At 40.3% G+C, this 11,997-nt stretch overlaps 1 long non-coding RNA gene across 1 annotated transcript; it reads right to left on the bottom strand.

Moving 5' to 3' along the window:
• Positions 1-2,270: 2,270 nt before the first annotated feature.
• LOC103472171 (uncharacterized) lies at positions 2,271-8,487 on the bottom strand. Its single transcript, XR_534815.1, has 3 exons — positions 8,400-8,487; positions 4,869-4,950; positions 2,271-2,349 (listed from the first exon to the last, which is right to left on the bottom strand). It is a non-coding gene; the product is annotated as an uncharacterized LOC103472171 (long non-coding RNA).
• Between the last annotated feature and the right edge of the window lie 3,510 nt (positions 8,488-11,997).

The following is an 11,997-nucleotide window of genomic DNA, read 5'->3' as shown; positions in this document are numbered from 1 at the left end:
CTCAATTCAGTCAGGAGGTCCAAGAGCTTTATAGGCATCGAGGGCTCAGTATGTTGAACTTTGCCCACCTCTGGAAGTTTACAGCGGGAGTTATAGAAATGGATTATAGAGCAATGAAGATTAAACACCTTTTTATACCAAAGGTCAGAGGTGATAAAGCACCCGAGAGCCAGGATGGAAATACAAGCCAGATGCAAGGTGGCAACCCAACGCTAACAGGCAAAGACATATAGGATTTGCTGTTATTTTTTTCACGTGGACACTAGATATCTTTCTTACGTCAGGCCAGTTTTCTTCTGTTTTCGATCACCACATCCTGCCTGTGTGGATGACACGTGTGGGCTTCGGGAGCCGGGACAGAATATTTGCTTCTTAGAGGAGTACTACAGGAAATGAAGAACGACAAATAGAAACGGGAGGAAAACAGTAATATGAGAAGCACTTGTCACGGGAGGCAGCTGCAGTTTCCATCGGAAAAATTAATAATGTATTCCTGCAAGTTTTGCATGTTGCTCTGTGCAAAGGGGGCATGGAGAGGCAGAAAGAGGGCAGAAAGAATGGAGATCAGCTCGAGCCTGAGAAATATACTGTGTGGGTACAGGTGTTCTATATATCTATGTAGAAGTTAATCAAAAAGACAAGTCTGTTTTATTTGGAGTACTTTTTTTTTTTATTTGGTCTAAAGCAAATTCATATCCAAAAATGTAGAATACATGAAAATAAAAATATAAAAAAGAAAGCAAAAATAAAGAAGCATTGTCAATGGATTGCCTAAGGGGCCCCAAAAGACTGCCTCACATTTACACACTTTTACTACTTCCTTGAACAAAATTGGAGTTAAGATGTACTTAAAGCCAATGCTAACTACTGATTTGCGATGTTCATTAAATCTCTTGGGGGGGGGATTAAGAGTTTCAGGAAACAAAAGGAAATAGATTGAATAGATTGACTGAGATTCACGAGGGCCTCTCTTTTTTTTTTCCTTTTTTTTTTTTTGACGACATCCTGCAAATGACGCCGCCGGAGAATTGCCCGTCTCTCTCACATTTGCATCATAATGCAATCATCAGAGACGAAAAGAATGCGTCAGGAATGTCAACCATCCTCGTGGAACCGCGCGAGCAAGTGAACAGTGGCAATTGGGTTTACTGCGCCTTCATTAACTCGAAAATGTGTCTCGCAGCCATCAGTCGCAGACGGCGGTAAAAATTCAGCCAAATCAGTCACATAATAGATGCTTGAATAAATGGGATTGTGCACATTGAGCTAAACAGCGCGCGCGGGCTGAAGCCGCCTCGTTATTAGCGAGAGGCCGGGGATTTCGCAGCCTCCTCCGTGTCAGTTGGGATATTGCTTCTCCAAGCGTGGAGGGTCAGCTCGTTTGCTTTACTAATATCCTCAGGTCCTCTTTTCATTTTCTCAAGGCGTTCTCCTTGTTACTCTGTGCAGCCAGAGGCCTCCGAGTGAAGATCGGCTCTTTTTTTTCTATTTTTTTTTTTTTAATGGGTGGCTTCTTTGCCGGGGCCTCGCATTCCTGTTGTATCGTCTCACAGCGGGCAACCAAAGGCAGCGCTGCCTCCTCATTAGCTGTTGCGGGCTCTCGCATAATTGTACCGTTTCACCCCCCCGCCGTAGTACAAGTTCACGGTGAATCCCTGGGAGAACAGATCTGCTCTTAAAAACCCTCAGTAGATCAGCCGGCATTGATTCTTTTAGAAATTTCCAATTCTGTTCCATCCATCTCGTTGCTGTCTTCCCGCTTCGCCTCCCTGTGCCCGTTTGACAGGCTGTGTGTGTTAAATATTGAATCGTGCCGGTTGCCTTTGGATACTGCCTCACTTTTTTTTTTCTTTTTTCTTTTTTCAACCTGCAGTTAATTTTTCTAGGAGATCTGATCTCTGTGAATTTAAAGAAAAGCTGCATGACAGAGAGATGGAAAGGGCAAACAAGGCAGATGAGAAGGAGAAAGCAACTTATCACACTCTAAATAGACATATCCATTAATTATAGACACAGCTGCCTTGTTCCAACATTTTATAGTCTGCTGTGTGTCACAGGGGCTGACTCAATCCATACGACGAGCGAGATCAAGGACGGGACAACGCGTGACTCCCACTTTGATATCGCCATCAACAGAGTCGCCGAGCTCATTCATCAGATGAGAAAACCTTTTTGATGTTGTCGTACACAGGCACTCTGCATAATTGTCTGCGCTGAATAAGTACGACTGGAGCAAGGTTTTGATTGTCTCTGCAATGCCATAAGTTGGAATTATCTTTAAGTGTATTGTGTTGATGCGGTCGAGAAGGGCGTCAATTGCGACGTTTGTCATCTTTAGGAGAATTATTGCTAAATACAGAAACATAAAAACAAAAGATTAGCACAAGATTTCAAAACCAGCAACAGCTGGTGGAAAATGATGGTCTAGTTTTTGTGCAAAACAGGTGAATTGTAGTGTTACTTTTCTTCCACATTTATCACTTTGTACATACGCCACAAATTCAAATACTGCCATCATGTGTCCAGAAGAGAAGGTTTCTTATTTACAAATTAACTTGTGAGACATTTGGTTGCACAATTTTATATTAGGGTGTCAGAGTAAACAGAGCTCAATACATAAAATTACATAATTTGAACTTCTGGTTAGATGAGATGTACTTGCATGCATGCTGTGTTGGTAGAAAAATGGTTTGCAAAAGCAAAAATTATAAATCTGTTCTTTTTCTTTTGCCCACTGATAGATAAGTACATTTTATTCTTAATTCTCTCATTTTTATCTTTTTGTTTTTATTTCTGGCTACAGTTTCTCCTTTCAGCATCTCAGCACAAATCGAAGAAATTGTTCTTGCAAATTTGGCTGTGTGCAGTTACTGTCCAATTCCTTAATTTTATCTGGCAAGAAAATTTTGGATTCATTAAAACCAGAGGGAAAAAAAATGTCGGTCCTTCTTTTTAATTGGCTATGTTTGTCTGAAATGTAGCAAGACATTTTCTTTGTAAGTTATGTTCATGAGCTAACTATAGAACTTGAGGAATGACTAACGTCTTTATCAATCTTTCCATTCTCGGTGCCCTTTCCAACCCGTTTGTGTAACAGATGGAGCAAGTCTAACTCAGCTGACATATGCTGGAGCCGGTCAATGCCAGCCCCCCCCAAAAAAACTAAATAAAGCTCTTACCAAAAATGAACAACCACGGTAACGTTCAGACCCTGAAAATGCCATTCCTCCTATTGACGTAAATTCAGAAAAACGCAACGTCAGCTGCAACCTTCTGTTTCTCTGAATCTCCATGTGCAGACTGAAATATTTGCAATGTTGTCTTTGCAGATTGAACGGAGAACATAAGTGAAGATCAGAATTGTCTCAGGTCAATGCACGGGTTCTGAATCAGGCTGGTCCATTTAAACTCATGAACACACTTTGATTTAAACCTGTTTAGTTGCCATCCTGCATGTTGGTGATTTTCTTACGTTGCTGCCTTGTACTTAGTGAAGCTTTCCTTCACATTACAGTATGAAGTGCAAGGTTAGTTCCCCCCCAACCTTCCCCCCCAAAAAAAGTAATAGGGCAAAAAAGTAGACTTTCTGTCTCATCTAACCAGGGCACCTTCTTCTACAAGTGTGCTTTGTAATATTCATGACTCGTGACAAACTTTAAATCTAAGTATAGCTTTCTTTTAACAGCCACTGTCTTCTTGCCACTCTTCCGTAAAGGTCGGATTTGTGGAGTGAACATTTGTCTTCTGATCAGAAGACTCTCCTACCTAAGGTGTCGATCACTTCCTCCAGGGTGACCGAGGTGCTTATGACTGCTTCTTTGATTAATCTTCTTCTTGCCTGGCCTCTCAGTTTAGGTAAATGGCCACGTGTAGGTGGGTTTGCGATTGCTTAGTACTTCTCCTTCGTTGACACTTAGGATGTTGTGCTTTGAAGCAGCTTTTCATTAAAAAAGAAAACTTTGTAACTTTGTCCCTGACATACGTGAGTTGTATGCATAAATTGCTGTAGTTGACTTCTTCAAAGTAATTGGTTGTCCAGAATTTTAGTTTTGGGACAAAGAGGGCAGAACACAAACTCCAGCTAAACTTTGAATATGTATTTGGAGTAAGAAAAAAATATGCGATTCCCATCGAGACCAACTGATTACTTTACTTATGCCAATGCATTTCTTTTATTTAACATGTAAGAACGTAGATGTGCATTACCAAAATGTAACCCGAGAGCAGCTCCGCAAAGATAAAAGGTGTCAATGGAAAGACCAGCCGTGTTAACCGCTTCACTGTGGAGTCTTCTCAGCGGCTTCATTAGCCAGCAGATCCAATTCCACCTCTGACTCATCCAGTGAGTCTCAAGGTCACTCGTGGCATTTGCCCCTGGAACATGTAGCAGATTTTAACAGATAGGCCACGCTAGGAGGGTCCATCCCCTTGCATGGGTTTCCCGCTCAGAGGGAAGGAAAGAGAGGCAGTCACAGGCGATTGGTTTGGTAATTTCCAGCGAGGATTGCCGCGAAGAACAAAGTGAGTTCGAAATGTCATCTGTCATATTGTGTGATTGCATGGCTGGAGCTGCCCTTGCTTTTTCTCCTTTTTGTTTTTTTTTTTTGCTCCTTTTTTCCACACTTCCACATTCTTCTCTCTTTCAATCTTTCCGCACAAGCAGAACTTCAAACTCTCTTTCAAGTGACTGACTGTTTAAAAGTCAAGAGAAGGTTGTTGTGTTCTGCATCACAGTTCTTTTTAAAGGTTGCTAGCCATGTAAACTGCAATCTTCTCACTCACTGATTGCATCAGTGAAACTGAACCTGCGAGCAAAGAATCAGGCATGCAGAGCACGCCTTTATTCAGCGCCGTTTCTTTATTCTAACCTTGACAGGATACACCTTCTCGTTGCTTATAAATACTGGCAGAATGCATTTTCTGATCTTTTTCTTCTTTTCTCAGTGGAATCTGAAGAGAGAGAGGGAGAGAGAGAGAGAGAGAGAGAGAGAGAAAAATTGAGGTAATGGCCTTTAAAGAGTAGAAACATTAAACCATCACAGCTCCAACTTGTCTCTTTTATGTTTCGCTTTGTGAAACCCAGTGGTACAGTTTACACAACGCAACTGGCAAACTGTGCCTGTCGCAATTTGGGATTTTCTACCAGAGCTAAAGCAGGATGGGTAAAATCCAGTGCGTTGCACAAGTTTACCATGCATGTGCAGTTCAATGACAGGCTATGACTAGAGCTAGAGCAGCGGAAAGAAATTGAGAAACAGAGATTCAGTCAGTACTGATTTGAGATTTTGTGGCACTGGAGGGTCCAAGATGGCCGTGTCAAGGTAATAGTCTCTGTAACTGATGCACCCGCATGTCTGGTATTGAACTTAAGCTGAACATGACTAATAATTGTGGAAGGTTTGTAGATCACCATCAGGAAGTTTTCATGCCACAGCTTCTCTTTCCTTCACCTAGCATTTTTGGCCAACATTTCTATGTTTTCTAAAATAGATTTGGTTTTAAAGTTTTTTATTTCGAAGCACAGTTCCAATTTTATTTTATTTTGTTACACGGGTTTTCCAGTTTAAATAAGAGTAGTTGTTCTGAAAACAGAGGACTGCGAGTGTCTTATAGGATTGAACTTTTATGAGGTAGGAATCTGAGCGTGCCGGTGTGTGCTCTGCAAATTTTATGACGGCTTGCTTGGAGGAGCGTGAACAGCGCCGTAACTGATAAGCACGGCTTTGTGACTGATCCGGAGATATACGAGAGAATGCGGAAATCTTTCTAAACATGTCAGCCGTTGGTTTTAGGTGTCACTGGTTGTAAAAAAATAAATAAAAATAAGCACAGTGGGTATTTTCCCCACATCCTTGGTACATTTTAAATCATTTTGGTTAAAAATGTATTTCGTTTTCAGTCCGTGATAGTTGGACAGCCTAACAAAGTCACACACTCAGTTGTTGTTACTAGAATTGCTCACACTGTGAATAAATGTGGAGTACAAACAGATGTGCAGGTTTTCTGGTGTATAAATAATATTCACACCTTTGCATTTTTGGTCCAGCAAAAACGCTGTTACCATGTAAACAAAACCCAACAGAACATTTGAGTTTTACTGTCCTCAGTGGCGCAAAAAGTGGGTATGCAGGGTATGCAACGCATAGGGGCGCAGCACCAGAGGGGGCGCCAAAACCCCGTCTGGAGGGGGCGGYGCGCCGATGATGTTTTCCCATACACTTCAGCGCGCCTTACGCTCCTTCACCTCGCGAACATAACAAGGTAAATGTAGCGAGTTTTACCCTTCACGTATCGTCGCCTCGTGGGGGAGTGGGGGTACCGATCTAGTTTTCGCATCCACCTGAATAATGTGTAGTTGCGCCACTGACTGTCCTGGTATTGTCGTGTGAGTAGTGTCTGAATCTCATCATTCATTTGTCGGCCCCCGCTTTTAAACAGTTTCCATTCGACATGCAAATGCTCAGCAAACTGTAAAAATATCATATTTCACATAGTTTGTGAGGTCACCACTGGGGCAGGCGATCGAACCAATCAAAATGGGCACTGAGGCATATTTAAGACAGAAACCCATTCAAGCAGGTCAGTTTTACAATCTAAAAAGTTGAGACTCCCAAGATGTTTTTTCTTTCATTTATTAAAACTGAAGAAAGTAGGTTATTTTTACATTTGTTTTAATATTACTCCTTTTTTTTTATTAAAAATGCTCTTTACTGAGCTGGTGTCAATATCATTTTATCATGTCGTCATTCATCTTATGTATATTTACATATATGTGCGTTCTCAATATTGTGGATGTGCAAACTTTTTACTTAAAAAAAAGCCGTTACGACTGACATCCATCTTAATAAAGGCCGACTGCAAAACTTTGGTATCTTAACAAAGAAAATAAAAGCTTAGAAAAAGATATCCTCCGAAATAAAGAGCAGCTGGTCTTTCATCATTTCGAGCTTTCACAGAGAATCACATTTTGGCCTGGACTCGAACGCGGCCGTCTTTTGCGCTTTGAAAGTGAACTTCAAAGCTTTGTCGAACTCTCCGACAAGATCTCAGATCAGTGTCACTCTCGCTGTCATTCCAAAAACACTGTTTCATCCGGAGTTTTCTCCCGTAGTTCAATGTTAACATCTCAAATAGTTCTTGCTTCACATTAACATGATTTGTTTCACTGTGAATCTGGCCTCAGTCCTGCAGTGACAGACTTCAGTCGGTCAAATTTTACATGAGCTAACAGAATTTCCGAATTGCAATGTTAAATTTGCCCACCATTTGCAAACAAGATTCTGAAAAAAAAAATAAAAAAAATCTGCTGCTAAACAGTTTTTATCGTCAACCTTTGAACAGCTGCATCCTGGGCTGACCCAGTTCTATTTGGTAAGAACAACACTTACTTCAGAAGCTGGTTTTAGTGTTTCAACTAAGAGTACTGTATTTTCACTGGCCATAAGGCATCATGAAGTGTTTTTGGGAACTTTCTTGAAATCCAAGAGCTATGTTTTACGAGATGGAAAGCAGGTATACTGGAGTTGGCTGCCTCAAAAAACGAGGAAGCGCAAAGATGTAGGCAGGTATTCTGAAGACAAGTGTAACACGGTAATAAATAACAACCCTGCAGGAGGTTCTGATACGATTTCCCTCCTGGAATTGCGTGGCAGACCGTTTATTATTCTATAGTGTAGATCATCCAGAAGTACCGGCAGAGGAGCGAAATCGTCCAGCCGACTCCAGGCTGGAAAAAAGATGTTTCTGGCGGGAGCTTGATGAGTGACTAGAGATCTGAGCTAACAGGGAACGTAACGTGAGCTGGTTGGACCAGCGGGTCGACTGGGTTCCTGCACCATGACGTGTTTAGACAGCAGAGTTAGCGTCCCACACGAGGGTTTGACTGGGGCAGGATGATGGAGAGGCAGGATCCACTTTATGTTCCAACAAAGCTTTTTTTTTTTTTTTTTTTTAGAGAAATAAAATAAATCTGGCAGCGGAAGTTTGATTCTAAAATGGTGGGGCCAGTCCAAAGACTTGAATAACAGTACAGCTCAGATTTAATGTTTTTTTTGTTTTTTTTTAAGTAGAATGCCACAGTTTGAAAATTGACTGATTCGTTTTGCTTTTATCAGCATATATTTCCCCTTGAAAATGATCAATATATAGCAAAAAATTACACCACCAAGAAAAAAAAAAGAGTTATTAGTGCAACAACAACAACAACACTGGAGTTATCTGATGCAGCTGTGCAAAAAGATTTATTTTGTTATTATTAATATCACATGAGCTTTTTTGGAGGTAAACACACTCCTTTGTGATTGTTTAAAAAGTCCACTGCTACAGTGAAAAAGGCGATGCTAAAGGTCATCGGCTGGCGCGCACAGAGAAAATCATCATGCAATCCGAAGGTATCTAACCTTTGCTTGTCTTTATCGATTCACCTCACCGAAGAATCTGCATTGATCTGGACCATGGCCTCCTGGATCCGCTGAATTTTTGTTGTTGTTGTTTTTTTTTTTTTTTGTAAATTGAGGCATCGTGTACAACAAAGCTAAATTCAGTTGCATTTTTGTCCCTATATTGTTTCTTTCTTTCCTTCTTTCTCTAAAAAAAATGTCATTATTACATAATTGTATAGATAAAACCAACTTTAACCTTTTCACAACTTAATCCTTGACTTGTCTGCTGTGCTCTTTGGTCTTAATAAAAATGTTTGTTCACTAATGTTCCCTAAAAAAACATCTAAAGTGTTTGCAGAGCAGCTGCATCTTTACTGAAATGAAATGCGTCACTAATTGGGTGATTTCTGAAGCCAGTCGGTTGCACTTGATTTTATTTTTGGGGTATCCTATCAAAATTCATCTGGATTTGTAAGCATGCAACATTTTTCACTTTTATTTAAAGAAAAACATATCTCAGTTTTCTTACACTTGACAATTATATAATACTAATACTGGTGAATACAAAAAAAAACAACCAAAGATAATATATTAAAATTGAAATGTGTGTTGAGAATCCCTGTAAACATTGAAAAATACTTATAAAAAGTAGAATAAAGAATCTAGCTTTGTGCATATTTTTAGCACTTATTTTCCCCCTCAGTAATTCTGTTAAAGTTCCTGTATTTTTGCTCAAGGTTATCATAGCATCAGAATTTCATCCTGCTCCGTGCTCATCCATGACCCTAATAAATGAGGCACTTATTAAACTCTGAAGCCTCCCCACTTATTATCTGTAGCTGAGGCAAAGCAGACAGCTAATGAGACCCTGCTGCCGCGGTGGGAAGAGGGGATGCGTGGTTCAAGCATGTGTTTGTGAGCGCATATGAGGCTGAAAAAGTAAAGAGCTGCCTGCCATGATGGGTGTCACTCTTTAATATTTCTTGGCATGATGCAACTTGAGTCTCAGTGGAATGGAAAAACAAAAAAAAACCCAGCTTGTATCTCTATTCAGCAGCTTTTGCATTTCATGCTGCCTCTCACCAGTGATGAAATTTTTCTCTGTACAAGCCTGAGAAATTCATATGATGTTTGTGTATTTGGCTTCAGGAAAGGAACGGTGTTCGGTAATGGGGTTAAATGCTCAAGTGACAGATCATTATTTAACCAAAAATTGTAATATATTGTGATATTAATATAGTGTGATATTAATATTTTTTAGTTTACACTCAAGTTTTTATTTTTCTTCTTCAAAAAGCACTTTCTATGTTGTTTGTTTTATGTTTTTATGGTCTTTAAAACTTAAGAAAATAACTGAATACAAAAAAGTAAGAAAATATAGTTTTATATAACAATTACTTTGGAAGTTTACAAAAAAAATACCGTTACAAACCAGAGCTACAACCGACTGCTGCTGTGTGTCCTTTAATGACTTAAAGAACACGCCCAGTTTGGTGCACTTCTTTCACAGCGCTCCTGAAATATGTGGCCATTTATTGGATTATAGCCATTAGTTCTACTTAATATAAAGTGTTACAAGGACATTGGAGAGTAATCTGTTATCCAATTTCACAGACAGTCTAAAACCAGGACTCTGAATCTCTCGCGTCTCAATCTGCAGCCTCCTCTCGCTCTAATCTCGTCTTCTCCAGCTGGAGTGCCGGGGAACACAAGATCTCCAGAGCCCCTCTGAAGGGGGTTTAGGCTAATCTGAGTTTGGGCCACTCAAGGCTGCTCCACTGGTCCCAGACCAGTGGTCCTAGCTGGCACCATTCGCGAGCCAGTAAGCTCTGGCAGAAGCAGGCTTTGGTAGACAACATGGCGACAGAGTGGACAGAAGGGGTCAAAAGGACAGACGATGAGGGTGGAATTCAGTGGTGAACAGATAATAATAATAATAATAATAATAATAATAATAATAATAATAATAATGTTTTGAAGATAACATGATGGCACAAACTCAAAAGATTTGAACATCATCATCATCAAAAAGTTAAACCGAGTATCACAGAGCAGTACTTCAACTCTTATTCTCCTTAGCCAAGGAAAGACTTTTTCTGACTGATTCAAGAGTTTGAGTGAAGTTCGGTTTATGGATCTGAGCTGTTGCATATCAGCAATAAAAAAAATAACATATAGTATGCTTTGCAGAGATATATACGAGTACTTACCATGGACAATCACATCGAAGTAGCTCCATGATTGGCAGACGTATTAGAAGAGACTAGAAAAACAAAATACCTAACTATAAAAAAGCAATATATGCAAATAATACAAATCATTAGGGAAGAAGCAACAAAAGAACAAACATTTGAAATAACTTTATATTTATGCAAATAAAAATAGATTACATAAATGACCAGTTTTGTTGGAAATACGTCAGAAAAACATCTCACGTCCGCAGAGACAGCATCCCACAGTAACATGTCTCAGAGGACACCCACACTGCTGATCGACCTCATTTGCTTTTGCCGCCGTTCTTTAAAACTCTGTCTGGCTGTATAGCTAGAAAGCCGTGCATTCTGGGTTATGATACTCGCCCATTATAACCAGTGGAAGATACAGTTTGAACTTCCTCCATCTCTCTCTCTACTCTTTTGGTCCTGCTCTCCTTTCCAACTCCTCTGGGATTTGGGGTCGTAGTTCAGGCGTTATTTGAGCTTTTGAGATTCTCCCAGTTGTACAAACAGTACACACAATACATTGTTGCCACGGTTACACATCCTAACAATGGCCCAAAAGTAGAAGAGTATGAGCAAGATATCCTTCTAGCTGCACAGCGTCCAAACCGGAGGGAATATTTGTCCAAACACAAAATGTGTCAACAAAAAAAAAGTCTACAAGAACAACAAACATGAAAAAGCTTCTCCAACATCATGCCACCATGAGCGAAGCAACTCAGACACTTCTACCTCACGGTTTTGGGATATTTATGTTCAGCATTAGCCCAGATGTGTATAGAATACATTAAGTTGCTGTCAAAAAATACAATACAGGTGGTTGCCAGAAATTCATCTTATCAGATGCCTTCCTGTCTGAATCTTTGACAGGACATAAGGTGTAGGTGCCAAACCGTCATTTTAATTTTGAATGTGGACACTTTCGAAAGCGATTCGGCAAGAAAAATACATAAAACCCCAGAATTTGCGAGGAGTGATCCAGTTAAAGCTACACGTTCTTCTTCATGGCTGTAATCTGCTCACTCTAATTAAAACTGTGCGAAAACTAATTGCGATCAAGTACCCTCTGCTGGCTTTCAGTTCAGTAAGAGACGTCCTCTAGTGTTCATTTGTTTGCAGCCCATATTTCAGTTTCATGAAGGCTTTCTTTTCCTTTGCACCTGTCAGCTTGCAGCTGGAAAACTTCTCCTCACAGCTGACAATAACATTTGCTTCCTTTGACAACTTCAAGTAACAGCTTGAAGACGCAGCGTGCCTGTCACAAAAGCTGTTGACTGTTAGGAGCTTCTCATCTGACTCTGTTGTGACTTTGGTTCTGCCAAACCCTCTCTTGTCGAAGTTTCTTCCCTCCGTGTTTCAGGGAGCGCGTTGATGGCGCAGCAAACTATTGTTGATCC

This window comes from Poecilia reticulata, linkage group LG11 (assembly GCF_000633615.1).
Source record: "Poecilia reticulata strain Guanapo linkage group LG11, Guppy_female_1.0+MT, whole genome shotgun sequence".
In the NCBI taxonomy this organism is placed as follows: domain Eukaryota; kingdom Metazoa; phylum Chordata; class Actinopteri; order Cyprinodontiformes; family Poeciliidae; genus Poecilia; species Poecilia reticulata.
This window is presented reverse-complemented; position numbering and strand designations above follow the sequence as displayed.